This window comes from Oryctolagus cuniculus, chromosome 18 (genome assembly GCF_964237555.1).
Source record: "Oryctolagus cuniculus chromosome 18, mOryCun1.1, whole genome shotgun sequence".
Taxonomy (NCBI): Eukaryota; Metazoa; Chordata; class Mammalia; order Lagomorpha; family Leporidae; genus Oryctolagus; species Oryctolagus cuniculus.
This window is the reverse complement of record NC_091449.1, coordinates 48,340,645-48,357,447: the sequence shown is the minus strand read 5'-3', so window position 1 is coordinate 48,357,447 and position 16,803 is coordinate 48,340,645. Positions and strand designations below refer to the sequence as shown.

Below are 16,803 nucleotides of genomic sequence, written 5' to 3'. Positions count from 1 at the left end.
CTGTACTCCCTGGCCACAGCAGAGAACTGGCCTGGAAGAGGAGCAACCAGGACAGAATCCGGCGCCCCAAATGGGACTAGAACCCAGGGTGCTGGCGCCGCAGGCGAAGGATTAGCCTATTGAGCCATGGCGCTGGCTCGGCCCTACATTCTAAGTGTTTCTCTGAGGGTTTATTTAGATGAGATTAACATTTACTTATTTACTTATTTATTTATTTTTAAAGATTTATTTATTTATTTGAAAGAATTACACAGAGAGAAGGAGAGGCAGAAAAAGAGTGGGGGGGGGGGGTGTCTTTCATCTGCTGATTCACTCCCCAATTTGTCGCAATGGCCAGAGCTGTGCCAATCTGAAGCCAGGAGTATCTTCCAGGTCTCCCACATGGATGCAGGGGCCCAAGGACTTGGACCATCTTCTACTGCTTTCCCAGGCCATAGCAGAGAGCTGGATTGTAAGTGGAAAAGCCGGGACTCAAACTGGTGCCCATATAGGATGCCGACACTATAGGCGGCAGCTTCACCTGCCATGCCACAGTGCTGGCCCCGAGATTAACATTTAAATCAGTAGATGAAGTAAAGCCAATTGCCCTTCCTAGCGTCTGCAGACCTCAACTAATTAGTTGAAAGCCTGCATGGAGTGAAAAGGCCAACTCTCCGATGAGTAAAGGAGAATTATTTTTCTGCCTAGTAACCTTCAGACTGTGGCATTGTTCTTTTTGTTTATTTGTTTGTTTTATTTTGTTTTGTTTTTCCTACCTTCGAATCAAACTGGACATCAACTCTTTCTGGGTCTGGAGCCTGCCAGCCTTCAGATGATAGCTAAACTAATGGCTCTCTTGGGTCCCAGGCCTTTGGACTTGGACTAGAACTAAACTATCAGCTTTCCTAGGTCTCCAGCTTGTTGACTTAGCTTATAAATAACAGGAGTTGCTCACATTCTTAAGTGAATCATCCAATTCCCTTATACTAAATCTTTTTTGTTATGTACCAGGATATCTAAAAAATTCATGGAAAATGTGTGCTATGAAAAAAAATCTAAGCATGGATTTCAAAATAATTTGCACCACAATAAGTTTGTCTTTCAAATTGTGTTTCCATGAACATTTTTTAAGTCCCTACAGGGCATGATAAGACTAAGAAATGCCCTAAAGAATAACCTGTATTCAAGACGTACTCTCCCTACCTCCCCTGGGCAGTAGTAGTTCAATTTCTTCTTTGTGGTCAGGATCAATCACCATAGTCACAGAGCAGCTCCCTTCTTTGTTTATTATTTTAGATGCATGAGGAATCCAAGTTGGCAAGGCAGCAGTCTTCAATTTCTGTGTAATGGAACCATTGTTGTAGCTCTTAGAAGAAAAATTCCTTCTTTTGGAACTAAAACAACTAGGCCAGTAGAGCACGGGTCACGGGAACAGGAAGGAAGGTGAGGTGGAAAGACAGGAGTAAGCCCTAGCCATGACCATCTATCTTAAAGTATCAGCACACCAACCTCCTGACTTGTAATTAAAGGGCAAATCAAGAAGCCAACGAAGAACTCAGTATGGATACCTGTGTTGTGGTATCCTCAGTTTTCATGAGTGACTGTCTTGGCCCCACCTCATCTTTTATTTTCTGGCCTCATCTTTTCTCCATAAAGGGGTAAAGAACATGTCTCTAAGAAACTGGACTCCCCCAAAACTTCATCCAGTCATATTGTAAATCTGGGGAGTATAGTATTGTTTGTAGGGTAAGCTCTTTCAAGTAGGCTCTTTCAGTAAGTCCTGCAGAAAAAAATGATTGAGCAAAACAACATCCTTATGTACATGTAATTGGGATGTTCAAAACATTACAGACAATGCAAACCATCACTTCCGATGTTCCTTTCACCTGTCCAGCAAAAGGGTGAAAAGACCAACTGTCCAGATGTCTACGTGGAGCTGGTCCTCCTATTCCACCCTCTTCCATATCTTTGGATCAATAGCACTGGCAAGTTGGGACTCTTTCCCTCAACTACTCCCTTAATTTTGAGGGTACAACAGATATACAACACATATGCACTTGGCAGAAGTTATAAGATTCGTAAGTATGTCCTTTACTTGAACATTTCAGTAATTAACCTGGATATGCAATTCCCAACTTAACTCTCACTGGGATTAAACATGACAATAGGTCTGATCTGATTTCATTATCATTTAAAAAAATCATCTATTATTTTTCACTTTATGTTTCTGTGTGGGAGCAAACTGTTGAAATCCTTACTTAATGTATACTAAGCTGATCTTCTGTATATTAAGATGATTGAAAATGAATCTTGATGTGAATGGAAGGGGAGAGGGAATGGGAAAGGGGAGGGTTGTGGGTGGGAGGGACGGTATGGGGGGGAAGCCATTGTAATCCATAAGTCGTACTTTGGAAATTTATATTCATTAAATAAAAGTTAAAAAAAAAAAAAACCTGGATATGGAGTATTGAACATGGGGCGGAAGGGGAGTGTCCAAGAACATGGTATCATTGGCATTCTTTGTGATGCTGGTGTCTGCAAGGTTTTGAAGCCCAGTCTTCCAGGTGTTCTTGGAGCACTGTCCTGATTCACTTTGGTTCTGATGATGTTCATACCTGAAATAACAGGCACCCTCTCTGAGACAACGTGGCCAGGCATCTCAGCTTCTAAATGACTTACAGCTATAAACTTCCACGTCATTCACACTTCTTCTGGATTAAATTCACAATCACATTGTTTGCCTCTTCCTTTCATTAAGAAATGTGTTTGAAGAACCTAGTTTCACATCTTCAAGGCAGTTATAAAATGTTGAATAACTATCAAAATGTTTATAAAGATTTTCATCAACGTGGGGAAGTTGATACTGTGATACTTGATGAGTAAAAAAAGATAAATGAATTCAAGACAGAAAGTATTTACAAACTCTGAACAGCTTGTTCTGAGAGGTGAGATTATTTGTGCCATATTTTTCTTTACTTTTTGTATCAGTCTCAAACTTTCTCCAAGTGGCTGTGTAGTCTCATCAGGGAGAAAAAGTGCTTTGCTCAAAGACGTTATTTTTCATATGCACTGGGTGTGATTTTGAATCAAATTAGAGCATCACAAAATGCCTACCATTTTAACTTGTCTATATCATTCCTCTGAGACTAGGCCAGTGTGAGGCATGCACCCATGTTTTAAGAAATGAAGTATGTGTCTAGCATATATTTATATCAGTATCTTTTTAGATATTTATTTTAAAGTACCTATGGAGAAGATTTTCAGATGTTCAGGGAACCCTCATGTGAAATCTCACGTAACCATGAAGGTGATCTGGAATAAGGTTGTGATATTAATCAAAGTGTTTTATTCTTTCTAATCGGAGAGAAACGCAAACACATCTGTGATCCCAATTTTTAAAACTCATTTTCCAAAATGTTTTTCTCAACATAATTGCATTTAAAATTATATTCTGCCCTAATTCCTGTAGTCTTGGAAAACTCTGGGCAATTAGTGCTCTGCTGCCTGAAATTTTTCGCAGCCACCATCCAGTTGCTGATTCTGTCCTGTGATAAAACTCACACCTTCAAGCCTGCCTTTGGCCACAGTTCCAGTCCCAGGCTGCTTCTACAGAAGGTGAATCATGCTATCGTTCTTGATAAGGGCTTGCGTGTGCAGGAAGGAATCTGAGGGAGATATTAGGGTCAAAGCAGAATCCTGCTTTGCAAGCCCGTTTTTTATTTAATATATTTCTTTAAATTCATTGCTTGTGCTGGGAAGAAAAGATTTATTCTGAAGGAGCTGCTAAGGTAATAAGAAAATATAAATCTTTTGGCTGATTGTGGAGATTTTTAAATGAGAGAGAGAGAGAGAGGAGAGAGAAACACTCAGGTTTCCAGGTACACTAGGAGTCAGGACATACCAGCAACTTCTTCCCCTACTTTCTCCTTAGCAGCGTCACACTTTTCTAAGCCTCATTTTGTCCATTTGTAAAGGAAGCCACATGCCTCCTCTATTATATGATATGAAGAAGCTTAATGAAATCACAGTCATAAAGAACTTTTGACAAATCCCCCTCCTGATATAACGTAGTATCAGGAATACGATCAATTATCCTGCCCGAACCCCAGGAACAATGTCCTTGTTAGGCAGGTGTGGACAGAATGATGCAGTGGGTCTTATTCATCTTTGAATACTGCTTCTGACTGGGAAATGGCTTTCCGTAGAATCTGGCTTCGTGGAAGTGAAGTATGTACCTCTAGGAGCACAGTGACAGATGATGCGCTTATCTTTGTGGCTGTCTCTGAGGATCTAAATTTCACCTTTCAAGTGAATCTCAAACATCTCATGATGAAGAAAGGCATAGCTGAGAAGAGACACCCCCCGGAAATGGTTGAATGTGCTTGTTTCCCCATGTCCTAAGTAGGCAAATACATTCGGCATGAAGTTACCTGAAACCTGCTGATTGCAGCCCTGTTCTCATACCTGGGAGATAAAGTCCCCCAATCTTTACCTCCTTTGTAACATCATCATCATCATCAAATTCGCAGCCTTTTCTATTCTTCACCTTGCTCAGGATGGCTGAAAATGAAGTCAAAAGAAGAAATCTTTCCACATGTACCGCCTCATCCTCTTGCAAGCTTTCCTAAGCTCATTCTCTTTCCCATGGCTTCCCACAGCCCTTGAACCACGCACAAATGTCTACAAATTGACTAACCAGCTGTAGGGTGCATGGATTCCAGGGCTCTGTTCATACAAGAGGCACACTGGGCTGGGAGATCTGCACTGTCAAGCAAGAGTGAGACCGAACCAGGGAAGCGGGGCTGCCTAGAGGAAGCTTGGGGAGAGAAAGCTGCCACCCACATTTCTAGATGGAACAGAACTCATTCATTTTTCATTTCTTCATTCAACAACCATTTACGCTTTCTTGCCAGTGGATCAAACATTCTACTAAGCAAGGTGAGAGTAAGGTTTCAGCCACTGTCTCTGTCTCCCAAAATCTTCCAGACAGATAGACTTAGCCGCAGGCAATTACCAACGTGAGTGCTGAGTGGGTGGTGGAATCAAAAGCAAACATGTATCTCTGTGTTAGGTTTATAAAATTCAATAGGGGGTGTGACTGTTGAGGTGTATACTCACAGGTGTATGTGAAGAGCAGTAGAACATAACAAAGAGAGGCAATGATGTTGGAGATAGGATAACGTATTATGAAATCCGGGGCCGGCGCTGTGGTGTGGAAGGTTGCTCAACTTCTCATCCAGATCCCTGTGAATGCGCCTGAGAAAGCAGAGGAAGATGACTCAAGGACTTTGGTCCGTGCACCCATGTGGGATATCTGGATGAAGCTCCTGGCTCCTGGCTTTGACCTGGAAAGCCCTGGCCATTGTGGCCGTTTGGGGAGTGGACCATCTGTTGGAAGATCTCTCTCTCTCTCTCTCTCTCCCCTTCTCTCTCTATTTCTCTGCTTTTCAAATAAGTAAACAAATCTTACATATATATATATATCTAAAAATCATATACATATATAATGAAATCCATAATGATTTTCATGGGGTTTCATACATTTTTCTTTATTTGAAAGACAGAGCGAGATCTCTGTCTGCTTACTGGCTCCCCAAATGAACATGGCAGCTGAGACTAGATCAGGCCAAAGCCAGGAACCAGGAACTCAGTCCAGGCCTCCCAAATGGATGGCAGAGACCCAAGCACTTGCACCATCATATTCTGCCTCCCAGACTGCACATTATCAGGAAGTTGTATAGTTAGGACAGGCACGCCAATATGCGATGTGGTAGTCCCAGATAATGCTGTAACTGCTGTGTCAAATGCCAACCCCTCAGCATGTATTTTTGAGCAAGGGAGTGATGTATTGGAGGAAGGAGTGTTGGCTAGAGATGATTGGCTATGCAGGTACTTACCGAAGTAAGAGATTGTCCAAAGCACAGTGGGTTTTCAGGATTGGAGATGTCAGCTGAGTCCTCAATATTGAAGAAAGCAGTGGCTCCCTCTGACCCAAGATTAGTGTGTTGCTCTCAGCAAAATAACAGAAGACAGCAAAGTGTCCACAGAAGGATGGAGGGTGCCTTAGGTCTTGCTTCCCACATGATATCTTGGTATAAAACTTACAGGCAGCGAGCAAGGTCACCTCACTGTGTAACCCCCTGTTTTAAAAGATTATTTAGAAGCATCCTTAGGGATCCGAGTGTAATTTTATTCAACCTTTATTTAAAAATCCACCTCTATGACGACCAATCTTTATTGGCCCCTTAGGTGATAACTTAAGACATTTCTCTCTAATAGTTTTATAACAATTTAAGTCTCAGGCTCATTCATCTCATTTTATTTCCCGTATCCATAAATGCAGTCTGGGGCTCTCTCCAGGGAAGAAAGAGGGAATCAGGGACCTGGAACAAGGGGCAGATTCCCGAGCCTCTCTGACTGCTTGTGGTTCTGCTGCACCTGGATCCTTTCAGTTACCCGAGCGTCAGCGTCCTGGGTGTGTGGAAGTTGATCCTGGGTCCTGATTCTGCTACCTGAAGGTGGCCTGACCTTAAGAAGTCCTTCAGACTCTAGATAATCATTTTGTTCATCTGAAAAGTCAAGATATGCTTTGTATATTTGTTGTGTGATCCAAATGAAATGACCGTGAATATGTCCACATATTGTAGGTAACTGGAAACATAGACCATCGTAAAGGTAAACCTCGTGTGCTTCTCCCACCCTATTCTCCTTTCCAGCTGACTGTTTTTCCTTCCTCTGTTCTCTGCATTTGCAAGAAAGAACTCATTACTGCATATTCCAGTTCTGAAAATTTCCACAGTAACTAGATTCCAGGGAGTCCAGCTTCCACAGAGATGAGAACATGCCCAACATCCCCAGTCCAGAGCCACTCCAAAACACCTACATTAACTAGAGCTTATTTGCAGCAATGAATCTATATGTTCTGGACATGCAGGTCTATAAACTCCAAATTCATCAAGAACATGAAATCTCTAAGAAAACATACATTCATGTGCAGGAAAACCAAAAGATGTAAAGGAAGAAAAATTAAGTTACTATATTATAATTTAAGCAATTCTCTTAGCTGAGGAAATGACGCTTCTTTTCACTGTTGATCAAGATACCATCATTGTTCAGAGTTGCAGATATGTGAGTATAGTTGTAGCAATAGCTGGAAGGTGCACTATATATATATGTATATATATACACATACACACAGATGTATATATATTTATATATATGGCAAGCACTGAGAATTTTAGAAGCTAGAAAAGTAGAGAGTAAATGCAAAACACTGATTCTTCAGCCAGTAAATGTAGCTCAAGGCTGGATTTTCAAATTCTTTCAACCCTAGCTAAATATAACTCAGAGGTTTGAATTACTATGAACTCATATTACATTTATCCACAGGATGAGGGTCACATATTAAGTGCTTTTCCAAACATAAAAAAGGTCCCAGGCCGTGAATTCATTCTCTCTTCAGCATATTTTGCCAATGTTTCTTTAGTTGTAAATAGCGGTGATATTTCTATTAAATTCGTTTTCTTGCTTGGTAGCATATCTACTCCAATATGATCTCATTATCTGCAAGGAAGCAGGTTCCCACTGGACCCCTCCGCATTAGGCCAGCAGGCTCCCTTGTTTATGCCTTTTAAACTCATTCAAACACGGGCAATCCTCCCATGTCCTTCAGAGAGCAGAAATTCGCCACTCCACTCCGCGGAAGATAAAGCAAACTGAAGCTAATGTTTTTCTTCCCCACATTCATATTTACTGCCTCACCACAACGCAGGGCTTTCACGACCCTCTCTGATGGGCACAAGAGCAGAGCCAATGCATTTTGTTCCGAGTGCAGCTTCCTGTGCCCGCAGATAAATCTTCTGCCCTGCTCCGTATCAAAAACATCTCGCAAGTCTAGGTAAATTATAAGCCACCACTCCAGTTTTGTCTACTAATTTTTTAATGTACATGAAATATTCAGGGTGATTTGTGAGGCATGAAATACCTCTCATGAATCCATCCTGACACCTCCCTTGCTGAGAATACATTTCCAAAGGCTGCCCGCGTCCGTTCCGGGCTGAAGTGTTCTCGCTAGATTAAAGAGCCACTGGCCGCACCAGGGCAGGGAGAAGCAGAAGCGCCACCCAGGGCTCTCTGGGTCCTTTCTTCCCCCCTGTGCTGCCGGGCTCCTGGAGACGCCACACCTCCTGCTCGTGTCTTTTGTTCTGTGACAGATTTACCGGGGTCAACCAGAGCAGGAGTAATTTTTCAGCCTTCCCAACACCTAAGACACTCATGTATGCAGGGCTTTTCCCCACCCAGGCAGGGATGAGAGGTGAGAAACGCGTGGAAGCAAAGCTCTTCATATACAAGCAACGGCACCATCCCTAAACAGTTAGGGCGGAGGTCTGGCTGGCAGGCTTCTGAACAAGCCAGATTAAAACGGTCCTCTCTTTTAGTTGACTGATGTAATGATAAGAACACAGGTCTATGTTTAGAAACTGGGGTTTGAGTTCCGGATTTATTAATCATTAGTGAGTGGCAAGACCCAAGACTTTAACCATCTCTAGCTCCATTTGCTTTTCTGAAAGTCAGAGGTACTAATGCCATTCTCACAGCGTTATTGTGAGGATTACAAGAATTAACATGTAGGTGTGCCGAGCATCCTAGGAAGTCTCAGATAAGGCTAATTTCTTTCCTTGCCTCTTTATATTTGTAGTGGTTCTTCTCACTCTGCCACCCTACTCTGCAATCAGAATAGCTTCCAGGTAGGAATCTATTCGTCAGGTCATTTGCACACAGTTTTCCTACCTGATTCTCATAGTAATACTCCCACAGCGGGTGTTCACATCCCCACTCAGCTATGGAAATAGTGAAGCTACAAAAGTTACGAAACTCAGTAAAGGGCATGTCTTCTCTACATCACAAGACTGGGGTTCTGATCCCAACGGTAGGCTTCCAAAGTCCATCTCTGCTTTTTCTTTGTTTGAGTAAAATTATTTTTATTCATTTGAAAAGCAGAGGGAGAGAGACAGAGAGAGAGAGAGAGAGAGTAGAGAGGTCTTCTATCAACTGGTTCACTTCCCAACTGGCCACAATGGCTGGTGCTGCACCAGGCCACAACCAGGAGCCAGGGGCCGGCACTGTGGCATATGGGTAAAGCTGCCCCCTGCAGAGCTGGCATCCCATATGGGCACTGGTTCGAGACCTGGCTGCTCCACTGCTGATTCAGCTTTATGCTATGTCCTGGGAAAGCAGCGGAAGATGGCCCAAGTGCTTGGGCCCCTGCACCCACATGGGAGATCTGAAAGAAGCTCCTGGCTCCTGGCTTCGGATCAGCCCAGCTCTGGCCATTGTAGCCATTTGTGGATGAACCAGCGGATGGAAAATCAGCCAATCTCTCTCTCTCTCTCTCTCTCTCTCTGCCTCTGCCTCTCTGTAACTCTTTCAAATCAATCAATCAATCATTAAAAAGAGAGAAGCAAGGAGCTTCTTCCAGATATCCCGTGTGGGTGGTGGGGCCCAAGCACTTGGGCCATCCTCCTTTGCTTTCTCCGGAACATTAGCAGGGAGCTGGATCAGAAGTGGAGCAGCTGCAACTCAAACCAGTTCCTGTATGAGATTCTGGCATTGTAGGCGCTGCTTAGCCCACTACACGCCAGCCCCCATCTGTGCTTTTTCAAATATTCCATTTCATTTTTCTTCACATCATTTGGCCTGCTTCTTGCAATTAGAAAAAAAATTCCATAGAATTCAACATTTCTCCTCTTCTTTGTCTCCTGCATTATGAACATATCTTAGGTTGCTCTGAATATATGCCTAATCAATGACTTTGGGGCAATCTTCTGAAATGAGTGTGGATAGCTACCTGCTCTACAGCAATTAGAGATTTCTTACATTGTTTCAAAATAATTGTTTAGCCCCATTTTAGCCACATGCATTCTCCTCTTGCCCTTTTATTTCTTACGATCCAGTCCAGTGTATTTATATGTTTGATGGAGCATAGGATTCTCATATCTCATAGCTCATATTATTGTCCATTTATACCTTGCTTTATTTATTCATTTGTTTTCTTCTACTTCTGCTTCTATTCATCACTGAATAGCTTCCCTACGTTTCCAGATGCATTAAGTTATTAACTCCATCCATTTTTCTCCTGTCTTCACCTACAATAATACTACTTTATGTATTAATTCCTCTCCAACTTTGTCCACCAGAAATCCAATATCTGCAGCGTATGCTTTCCCTTAGCTGCTGTGTGCTCTTATTTCAGCCTAATTATGAGCACAATGAAGTTTTGATCGTGATTTGCCAGCTTTCTCCTTCAATGACTTGAGTCATAACCTCTCGTTGCCACGTCTGGTACTTTTACCCCTTAGAAATATGAATAAAATATTACATTAAAAGGCTACCCTGCCCTACATTCTACCATTTTTGGTTTCCTTCGTTATTCTCTGCAGCCCAAGCTGCATTTGGTAATTAGAAATGACCCAAGACCTTGTCTTTTTTTTTCAGTTGCGAGAAGGCATTGTCACTGTGCTTAGGTTTCTACTTGTGTTGGCCATGTTCAATGTCAAGCTCAGTTTGGTAGAATGAGAGAACATGAGCTGTTGAGGGGTTTTATGTGCCATTTTGAAAAAGTGGCACAGAATTGCGGAATTTCACAAAAAAAGAAGGTACTGGGAAGGATTGTTTATCAGCTGTAACATTTTGAAGAAGCTTTCTAAATCCCACTTTCCCCCATGAAAGGTGGTTATTATGCAAACCTATGTCAACCTTGAGGAGATGTGGAATGACACAAACAAAGCAGCATTTGCAAACAAGGCCAGTACAGTTCTAGACACATAGTATCTTCTCAACCAAATGCCAATTAAAAGGCAAGCTAGAACCATGATGCCATTGACCCCTGATGATCCTTAAATATCAACACCACGTTCTCAGCTAATCTATAACTGACCACTTCAGGTGGGAAGAATCTCCAGACAACTTTCACTCCTAGAATGTTCTTTCAGTTTGGTGCAGGGCCTATCTCACAGTTCAGGGTAGCTCCATGAGGAGAGCCACCATCCGGCACCATCCAGACTTCTTCCATGCCCTGTCACCTCTCTTTCTCTTCTAGACCCCACTGGCATTCTATTCTCACTACACGCATGAAGAGTTCTTCAGATTTTGAATAAAGTTCTCTTTATTCAAATTCTCTTTCCATACTCTTGAACTTTGCTAGTAGCAGACACAGGAAGAAGTGACACATTCCGGGGGGTCATTCAGGGGCTGAACTGAACAGAGTACAGACATTGATTAGAGAAGAGGGGCGAAAGGAAACAGGTATAAAGGAAAATATCCATGTTTTTGATTTTCCAACATGACAGGTATCTGTGGTTTCCAATACCCCAACATCCTCTTCTCTAACCTCTGACCTGTTCAGTTGTATGTATGTATGCATATATATATACATATTCCCCAGGGCCCCATGATTGACTGAAATATTTCAGGAACAGTCTACACAAGTGCAGAGTGGGACAGAAGGGCCACATGTCTTGTTCTGCATAATGTACTCCTCTTTCTAAAAACCAAATTCAAATCAAGTCTTTAGTAGCTATACCCAGCAGCAGTTCATTTTAATTAAGGGTATAGTCAGTCAGAATTCTTGGTTTCTTTTCCCCCCATCTACACTCAGGAATTTGATTTTGGGGATCTGGGCTCAGAATGTTTCATATACTTTGATACATCTGATTCATTGGAACAATCCATCCTGATTCCAAAAAATTGAAGATCAGTCATGGAATTAAATTAAGCATTTAAAAATTCTTCTTGAGGACTCAGTTTCAGGTACTGCTTCAGGATCAAAGAATGCATTGACGAAGAGGAGACATTTTTTCTTACATTAGTAGAACTTACAGGTCAAGGTGGGTACATAATTATTAAATAACTAATTTCAAAAACCATGGTAAAAGTGATATTAAAGAGGCTTATAACAGAAGTCTGATTTTGTCCGGGGGGTGTCTTGAAATGCTTCCTGTATTTGTATGTAATATGGAAATTGCTTTGAGTTTTAAGCAATAAATAGAAATATTCTAAGCAATGGGAATGGCACGTGGGAAGCTCTTGAAGACAAAGGAAGTAGGGCGAATCTAGGGATTTACAAGGAGTGAAGTGTGGATGCGGAAGGAAGAAGGCAGAGGCACTACAAGTCTACAGGTACGAGTCAGGGTCTTATCGTGAAGGGATATGCAAGTCTGTTAGCAATTTTGTTTTGTTTTTAAAGAGTGATGAGAAACTAAAGGTTTGAAAGTAGTAGGGTGGGGATGGGAATGTAAATTTACCTTTTAAAGGGGAAACTGGAGAACTATAGTGTGAAGAAATGGATTCAAGTGGGGACAAGAAAGGCTTACTGTACCTGATGATTGCAGCAATAACTGAAAGGACAATGTACTTTTTTAAAATTTTTATTTGACAGATAGAGTTAGACAGTGAGAGAGAGACAGAGAGAAAGGTCTTCCTTCCATTGGTTCAGCCCCCAAATGGCCACTATGGCCAGAGCTACGCCAATCCAAAGCCAGGAGCCAGGTGCTTCTTCCTGGTCTCTCATGTGGGTGCAGGGGCCCAAGCACGTGGGCCATCCTGCACTGCCCTCCAGGCCACAGCAGAGAGCTGGATTGGAAGAAGAGCAACCATGACTAGAACCAGCGCTGCAGGCGGAGGATTAACCTAGTGAGCCATGGCGCCGGCCCAGATAATGTACTCTTGAACATTGCTAGTAGCAGACACAGGAAGAAGTGACACATTCTGGGGGTCGTTCAGGAACTGGACTGAATAGAGCAGAGACATTGATTGGAGAAGAGGGGAGGAAGGAAACAGGTATAAAGGGTGATATCCATGTTTCTGATTTTTATATCTGGCTACAAACCAGTTTTGGGAGAACAGGGGGTGGAAAGAGTTGAGATGGGAGAGCATGAATTAAATTTGAGGGGAGTTGATTTTGCAGTAGTCATTAGCTATTCAAGTGGAGACTCAGTTTTCTTTATTAAAGGACAGTTTATTTTATTTTATTTTGAAGATTTATTTATTTATTTGAAAGACAGAGTTACAGAGAAGCAGAGAGAGAAAGAGAGAGAGAGAGAGAGAGAGAGAGAGAAAGAGAGGTCTTCCAGCCACTGATTCATTCCCCAGATGGCTACAATGGCCAGAGCTGTGCGTATCTGAAGCCAGGAGCCAGGAGCTTCTTCTGGATCTCCCACGAGGGTGCAGGAGCCCAAAGACTTGGGCCATCTTCTACTGTTTTCCCAGGCCATAGCAGAGAGCTAGATCTGAAATAGAGCAGCCGGGACTGGAACCGGTGCCCATATGGGCAAGCAGTGGCTTTACCTGCTATGCCATAGCACCAACCCCTTAGTTTTCTTTTATCTGAAGATACACTTCTACTTTGTGTATTTTTCATTAATCTTCGTTTTCAATGGCTAGTTACGCTACCAAAGCTGAAATACTTCTCCAGAATTGCCTGGATCTTGTGTGTGTACATATTGCTGTAGGAGAGGAGAAGTGAGAAAGAGAAAGCAAGAACACAATCTCATTTGCTTCCATCTTGGTTTTCTCTTGTCAAATTCTCCTATAAACACCACAGAGAAACCTATTTTTTCTGTATTAACTATGCTTGAAGAAGAGTGTTACTTAATGAGCTTGTGTTCAACAGCAAGTTCCCAGACCCTCACCTGCCTATCTGATTTAACACTGGGTATCTTGATAAAGTAACTGCCCAATTACCAGATTTTTATAATTGCTACATTGGGGCATTGAGCCTGGCAAATAGGCATGCTTGCGACCTCTGTACCTCCTGTATTTTTCAGCCCTCCATTTTGAGTTTGAAAAATTGGCATGAAAATTGTTTTCTGACACTTCTTTTGAACCCTTAAATTATGTATCTATGACTAATAGCGATGTCTCAGGATGTACTCTCGGAGAGGAAATCTAGTTTGAAAATCTGTCTTTTGTTTTTCATTCTGCAATTTCCTAAAAAGATCATTGAAAATGTGTTCTTCACCCCCACCCTCTCTGCAGGACACATAAACGTATTCCTCTCTTGCTAACTGCTCTTTTTTCCTATTATGAGACAGCTTATTTTTCTTTTCCAGCATGTTCGTGTCTTCAAAATTAAAGCAGAAGTAGGAAAATTAAGATTCCACATTGAACAAATAATTATTAGGGTTTAAAATCAAGCCAAGGCTGCATGTGGCCAAACACCAGCCATGAGCTGTTCATAGACAGGAGACCTCTCTGCAGGTAAAGGCCGATTTTGTTCTGTGCACGTCTGTAGCACCAGTACCCAGCACAGAGCACTGTGTAAGTAGCTACTCAAACCCGGTTTGAATTGTGAGTGGTCCCAAATACTCAGTCTTGTTTCTGATTCTCCCACGCTCTGGACAAGTCCACCCACTTCATTTTAAATTCTATGCCTCATGCCTGCAGACATAATACATAAAACCAGGCTTTGAAGACCCTCTTCCTTCATGGTCCTTTTTTGAGCCTCTTCCTTAACTTGTCCTGTACTTGTGATCTCAACCTTCAACCAGTCTGAAAACAACGTTCCCCAGCCACAGCCCACAGGTCCAGATAATGTAATTCAATCAAGATTTCCTCCTAAATCCTAGCCTTACTCCTTTACTGTGTTTGCCTGTGCATCTTGGTGATGCAGATGCTGGCATTTTCTCAGAATGTGACTCCTGCCACCTGCACACAGCCCTCCCCTAGAAACTGAGGCTTCTACAAGTTTCCCAAGCTCCTGTTGTCACTCAGCCATCAAGACACACAACTGCACTCACCTGGCAAGCACACAGGCTTTTCCATGTTCGACTTGCACACCCAGCTACCTCCCAGAGCTGAATGCCTCCTCACCCATCGCCCTGGCCGTCCATCCTGCTCCTCCGTCTCCACTGGTCTGTAGAACACTTTTATTTGGGCAAATGATGAGTTCCCAGCTACTATAAAAATAAAACAAAGACTGGGAAATCTGACAGGAATTTTATTGATGTAATTCAAGCATCAACTAAAGGGTCAAGCTAAATTATCCATGATACATCCTTTAATCAAGGACTTTTGACTACCCAAAATAAGCCTCATAAAATATGCAGAATTCAAAGTGTGTCTTAATTATGAACTTTCATGCAATGTGATCCAAAACTCTCCTAGAGTCCCAGAGGATCTGAGGTTTCATGTAAAGTTTAAAGAGCAGAATGTTGTCCCTTACTGAATGGAGGTACTGAATTATTCTTTTCACGGTGAAAGTTTTGAATGATATGCCTGAATTTCTAGAGACATGCCCGAGGATCCCATTTGGACTATTTCACAATGTCTTCATGTCTCACAAGACATTCTACCCTGGCCATGGTCTCCTCCATGGAGATTCTGGGACAGTCTTTTGAGTGAAGTTCATTCGGCCTTGTCTTGTTGAAGCCCTGTGGCTCTCTGTTCCCTGTAGGATACTATTCAAGTCCTAGTTGTGACCTGAGCCCAGGACAACTAGATCCCTTCTCACTCCACAATTTTAGCAGGTGCAACATTGTTTTGTGGAGCATGGGTTTCAGGAATCCCAGCTAGTTTTCTTTCAGGAGCATGCTAATTATTTACTACCTTCTTCTTCTCTCTCTCTCTCTTTTAAATATTTATTAATTTGTTTGAAAGGCAAAATATCAAAGAGAGAGAGAGGGAAAGGCAGAGAGAAAGAGATCCCCCATCTGCTGGTTTACTCACCACATAGCTGCATCAGCCAGGCTTGGGGAGTGGGGAGCTCCATCTGGGTCTCTGAATTTGAGTGGCAAAAACCCATGTACTTGGGTTAGCGCTCACTGCCTCCCAGTTGGATTAACAGGAAGCTGGATTGGAAGCATGGTGGAGCCAGGGCTTGAAGCAAGCACTCTGACAAGATATTTGTAGGAGTGGGGTCCCAATGTTGGCTTAACGCACTGAACCCACTGTGCCACAGCGCCCACCTCTACCATGCACCACATTGACTTTGTCCTCAAGGTTTCCTCTGTTTTAGCTGATCTTCACCTACCACCTACCAGCAAAAATGCTCGCTTCCTCAACATTTGTTTGAACACAGCCCACTTTTGGATATATAATTTTAATCTAAATCATCTTCCTCTACAAAGGTGAGTTATTTCACTCTCTGAAGGATTCCAATACAAATGATCTTTTTTCGGAGACCATTTCACTAAGTCATGTTACTTCTGCAGCTCTTTCCCTCAGGAAGCTCCGTGCAGTATGGCCCCAGATCTCATTCATGCTTATTCATGTTTATTCTTTGTCCATCCCTGTTCCAGGCTTCTGAACATAAATGACAGATATAAATATAATTCATATATGTTAATTTATCAAATAAATTAAGTGAACATAACTAGATTATGCTTACATAAATCAAATTCTGAATTATTGTCTAACCATTATAGCTATGGATAAAGATGTTCGGAAGTATGAGTTTCTTGCCCATTTATCATGATACCATTCTAAATATTCAAAGGTAAGTAGTTCACCACTTTTTAAAACTATTTTAATTCAAGGGTCCTCAAAGAGCTTTCTTTGTCCACTGAAAATAATCTTGAGTTTCAAAATTATATGACCAAAACATTATATCCTCATCACCACACTGCTATGAGGATATTTCAAAAGCTTATTTAAAAAGGAGGGGGCTGGCATTGTGGTGTAACAGGTTAAGGCACCACCTTTAGCACCACATCCCTTAGGAGAGCCAGCAGGTCCACTTGAGACCCAGCTCCCTATATTGCACCTGGGAAAGTGACAGAGAATGGTCCAAGTCCTTGGGCCCTTGCACCCACATGGGAGGCCCAGAAG

General features: G+C 42.2%; 1 long non-coding RNA gene across 2 annotated transcripts; it reads right to left on the bottom strand.

The window, feature by feature from the left end:
* Positions 1-255: 255 nt before the first annotated feature.
* On the bottom strand, positions 256-14,911 carry LOC127491395 (uncharacterized). 2 transcript variants are annotated; one of them, XR_011384278.1, is made up of 7 exons: positions 14,775-14,911; positions 5,877-6,119; positions 5,098-5,235; positions 4,410-4,539; positions 2,433-2,594; positions 1,183-1,318; positions 256-444 (listed from the first exon to the last, which is right to left on the bottom strand). It is a non-coding gene; the product is annotated as an uncharacterized lncRNA (long non-coding RNA). The 2 variants fall into 2 exon arrangements; XR_011384279.1 differs by lacking the exon at positions 4,410-4,539 and having other exon boundaries at positions 14,775-14,908.
* Positions 14,912-16,803: the final 1,892 nt, after the last annotated feature.